This window comes from Chiloscyllium plagiosum, unplaced genomic scaffold, assembly GCF_037043375.1.
Source record: "Chiloscyllium plagiosum isolate Xiang-an unplaced genomic scaffold, Cpla_swu_hap1 HiC_scaffold_26, whole genome shotgun sequence".
In the NCBI taxonomy this organism is placed as follows: domain Eukaryota; kingdom Metazoa; phylum Chordata; class Chondrichthyes; order Orectolobiformes; family Hemiscylliidae; genus Chiloscyllium; species Chiloscyllium plagiosum.
Genome location: NW_028270164.1, coordinates 32,144,101 through 32,149,262, shown reverse-complemented (window position 1 = coordinate 32,149,262; position 5,162 = coordinate 32,144,101). Strand labels below are relative to the sequence as shown.

Here is a 5,162-nt window from a genome sequence, read left to right as displayed (position 1 = left end):
ATTATCTGTAAAAGAGACAGGTATTTACAAAATTAGAATGCAGGATATACAAGTGAAAATTCTGATGTTCTAATTAATTTTTGAGATATTGTAAAGTACGCAGAATTTCAAAACCATTGTTTTTTGGATGCTTCAATCAGCTTTTGAACCTCCTTTTGCATATTAACTGAGAGACTATTATCAAACAGAGGAAAAAAAAGACAAAACTTCTTTTAGGTTTGAAGCCAAAACAATTTCTTTTTATGATCTGACAAAGCACCAAATGAGATCCAAGTTGTTAGATCACACAACAGCAACTGAAGAAATGATGGAATATGTCGTCTGTTAATGGAGGTAAGGTGCCTGATGAATGAACAAGAATATAAAAATATATAAATTCACCAATGTATTAAAAAACTTGGAGTGCTGCAGTACCACAATGAAAGATTTGAAATAATCTTGATGCAAGTCAACTCATTATATGTAATTTTGTATAAGGTCACATCTAACCAGTAAAAATAACATAAATTCTCATTATTTTCTAGGTAATCATTAATACTTCCGAGAAAATGCGGCGTCAGCCTATCATTTTTTTCTCCAACATCTATAAATGCTTCATTATGTTTTTTTTTGGCCAATAGATGTCAAACTATTTTGGATGGGAACTGAATTGACCCTGAATCAAGTACTGGAAAATATTTTAAGTGTTGCTCACTGTTTGGCGAATTGAACCTTGTTAAATAGTCTGGACAAGCTGAAAACTTTAAAGCAACAGAGATGGAGAAAAGATCACATTTGAGTTGCAAACTGATCAGTTGTTTTCTTATGTGCACATCATAAAGTACAATTATTTGGCCCTCACAGGTTTTTTTTATTTCAAAAATATACTTTATTCATAAAATAATTTGATAGTCTGTACATTTATCAATCATATATCCATATATTTAGCTGAGGCGTCAGCAGACCCCAAATGACTGCCTGGGCCCCCTGTTTGTCTTAGGCAGGCAGATGTTACACGGTGGTCTTTCCCAACCGCGCCTTGGCGGCAGCTGCCCCAAGCTTCAGTGTGTCCCTCAACACGTAGTCCTGGACCTTGGAATGTGCCAGTCTGCAACACTCAGTCGGGGTCAACTCCTTCATCTGGAAGATCAACAGGTTTCGGACTGCCCAGAGAGCGTCCTTCACTGAGTTGATGATCCTCTAGGCACAGTTGATGTTCGTCTCGGTGTACGTCCGGTACAGCACTGAGTCCCGCGTCACGGTGCTGCTCGGGACGAACCTCAACAAACACCACTGCATTCCTCTCCAGACTTCTTCTGCGTAGGCACATTCCAGAAGGAGGTATGTGACAGTCTCGTCCCCCCCGCAGCCGCTTCGAGGGCTGCGTGCGGTGTGGCGGAGAGTCCGGGCGTGCATTAAGGATCTCACAGGCAGAGCCCTTCTCACCACCAGCCAAGCCATGTTTTGGTGCTTGTTGGAAAGTTCTGGCGATGAGGCATTCTGCCAAATGGCTTTGACAGTCTGCTCAGGGAACCGCTCGATAGGATCCGCCCTCTCCTTTTCCCGAAGGGTCTCAAGGACACGACGTGCTGACCACTTCCTGATGGACTTGTGGTCAAAGGTGTTTTTCTTCATAAACTTCTCCACGAAGGACAGGTGATACGGAACGGTCCAACTACTCAGAGCGTTCCGCGGCAGCGAGGCCAGGCCCATCCTTCGCAACACCGGGGACAGGTAGAACCTCAGTACGTAGTGGCACTTGGTGTTTGCGTACCGGGGATCCACGCACAGCTTGATGCAGGCACTCAAAAAGGTAGCTATCAGGGTGAGGGTGGCATTGGGTGTATTTTTTCCCCTGTTGCCCAGATCTTTATACATCGAGTCCCTTCGGACCCTGGCCATCTTTGACCTCCATATAAATTGGAAGATGGCCCGGGTGACTGCAGCGGCACAGATTCTGGGAATAGGCCAGACCTGTGCCACGTATAACAGCAATGACAGTGCCTCACACCGGATGACCAGGTGTTTTCCTGCGATGGAGAGCGACCATGGCTTCCATCTGCCCAGTTTCTGCCTCACTTTGCTGATACGCTCCTCCCAAGACTTGGCGCACACCCCAGCCCCTCCAAACCAAATACCCAGCACCTTTAGGTGATCGGTCCTCACAGGTTTTTTTATTTCAAAAATATACTTTATTCATAAAATAATTTGATGGTCTGTACAGTTGGTCATGCCATACATACGTAAACATTTACATACAGAGATCAGAATTTATCATTTTTATATACAGCTCTGTACGTTTATCAATCATATGTCTATATTTTTAGCTGAGGCGTCAGCAGAGCCCAAATGATGCGTGGGCCCCCTGTTCCTCTTAGGCAGGCAGATGTTACATGGTGGTCTTTCCCCTCAACACGTAGTCCTGGACCTTGGAATGTGCCAGTCTGCAACACTCAGTCGGGGTCAACTCCTTCAGCTGGAAGATCAACAGGTTTCGGACCGCCCAGAGAGCGTCCTTCACTGAGTTGATGATCCTCCAGGCACAGTTGATGTTCGTCTCGGTGTGCGTCCCAGGGAACAGATCGTAGAGCACGGAGTCCCACGTCACGGCGCTACTCGGGATGAATCTCGACAAACACCACTGCATTTCTCTCCAGACTTCTTCTGCGTAGGCACATTCCATAAGGAGGTGTGTGACAGTCTCATCCCCCCCATAGCCATTTCAAGGGCAGTGAGCAGTTCGGCTGAGAATCCGGGCATGCATTAAGGATCTCACAGGCAGAGCCCTTCTCACCACCAGCCAAGCCATGTCTTGGTGCTTGTTGGAAAGTTCTGGCGATGAGGCATTCTGCCAAATGGCTTTGACAGTCTGCTCAGGGAACCGCTCGATAGGATCCGCCCTCTCCTTTTCCCGAAGGGTCTCAAGGACACTACGTGCTGACCACTTCCTGATGGACTTGTGGTCAAAGGTGTTTTTCTTCATAAACTTCTCCACGAAGGACAGGTGATACGGAACGGTCCAACTAATCAGAGCATTCCGCGGCAATGAGGCCAGGCCCATCCTTCGCAACACCGGGGACAGGTAGAACCTCAGTATGTAGTGGCACTTGGTGTTTGCGTACTGGGGATCCATGCACAGCTTGATGCAGGCACACAAAAAGGTAGCTATCAGGGTGAGGGTGGCATTGGGTGTATTTTTTCCCCTGTTGCCCAGATCTTTGTACAGCGAGTCCCTTCGGACCCGGTCCATCTTTGACCTCCATATAAATTGGAAGATGGCCTGGGTGACTGCAGCAGCACAGATTCTGGGAATAGGCCAGACCTGTGCCACGTATAACAGCAATGACAGTGCCTCACACCGGATGACCAGGTGTTTTCCTGCAATGGAGAGCGACCGTGGCTTCCATCTGCCCAGTTTCTGCCTCACTTTGCTGATATGCTCCTCCCAAGACTTGGCGCACGCCCCAGCCCCCCCCCGAACGAAATACCCAGCACCTTTAGGTGATCGGTCCTGATGGTGAAGGGGATCAAGGATTGGTCGGCCCAGTTCCCGAAGTGCGTGGCCTTGCTCTTGCCTCGGTTAACCTTGGCCCCCAAGGCCCGTTTGAACTGGTCACATATGCACATGAGTCTGCACATGGACAGCGAATCCAAGCAGAAGACGGCAATGTCATCCATGTACAGGGAGGCCTTGACCTGCAGGCCCCCGCTGCCAGGAATAGTCACCCCTCTCAGGCTCGCATCCTTCCTGATGGACTCGGCAAATGGCTCTATGCAGCACACAAACAATGCAGGCGAGAGAGGGCAGCCCTGCCTGATTCCAGATCTGACTGGGAAGCTATCTGATTCCCACCCATTGATTGAGACTGCACTGAAAATGTTGGTGTAGAGCAGTCTGATCCAATTGCAGATTCCCTCCCCAAAGACCATTTTGGAGAGAACATCTCTCATATACCTGTGTGATATCCTGTCAAAGACTTTCTCCTGGTCCAGACTGATCAGGCAGGTGTCCAACCCTCTGTCCTGCACATAGGCAATTGTATTCATGAGGAGTGCGAGACTCTCAGCGATTTTCCTGCCCGGTGCAGCACAGGTTTGGTCAGGGTGAATCATCGACCCCAGAGCAGACCTGACTCGATTGGTGATTACCTATGACAGAATTTTGTAATCCGCATTCAACAGTGAGATTGGTCTCCAATTTTTGAGTTCCTCCCTCTCCCTCTTCCGTTTGTAGATGAGGGCAATGATGCCTTTCCTCATGGATTCACTCATGGTACCTGCTCGAAGCATACTGACATACACCTCCAGCAGGTCTTGCCCAATCAAGTCCCACAGAGCGGAATAGAGCTCGACCGGTAAGCCGTCGCTTCCGGGAGTTTTTTTCTTTTCGAAGGACTCGAGGGCCTTGGTCAGCTTGTCCAGAGATAGCGGCTGGTCCAGCCTCTCCCGTGTTCTGTCGTCTAAGACCTCCATGATAGAGGACAGGAACGACTGGGAGGCCGCACTGTCGGTCAGCTTCGCATCATACAGACTGGCATAGAAGGATTTACTGATCCTCATGACGTCAGCCTGAGATGACGTTATGGAGCCGTCTTCTTCCTTCAGGCTGCTGAGCACGGAGCTCTCTTTGTGCACCTTCTGGAAGAAGAAACGTGAGCACATCGCGTCCTGCTCCACCGAGCAGACCCTGGACCTGAAGATTATCTTGGAGGCCTCCGAGGCAAAAATAACCAGGGTAACCTAGTTACTCAGAGACAAATTTGTGCTGTGAGTTGGCATCATGCTCATTCAAAACCAGTTTTAAAATATTTTAACTTATTGCTCTAATTTTTTTCATGGCATAAAGTTATTGTGAGCAGCGAATGAATGGTTTTTATCACAGTTGTTCACAGATTTTTCAAAGGCTTTTATTTGCAATTTTCAAAATCATTCCAACATGGTGATCTTGACAGAGAATCTGTGGCATGTGTTGAAGAGCTTCTAACCAATCAGATTGGTGAATCTTCACTGAGACACTTGGGTGGGTTGGGAGTGGTGCCTTGAAATCAGCCATGGATGTTGCAATGCACAATTACCATACGCATTTCAAGTGATACAGGCAGTGTGTGAACTTTATTGATTGCTCATTTCCATGATAGTAGCCTGCAGCCCAGTGCTAAATATGTTGTTGAGTGATTGTGTAC

At 47.7% G+C, this 5,162-nt stretch overlaps 1 pseudogene; it reads right to left on the bottom strand.

Annotated features, from left to right (window-relative positions):
- Positions 1-990: 990 nt before the first annotated feature.
- Positions 991-3,400, bottom strand: LOC148145128 (uncharacterized; annotated as a pseudogene).
- Positions 3,401-5,162: the final 1,762 nt, after the last annotated feature.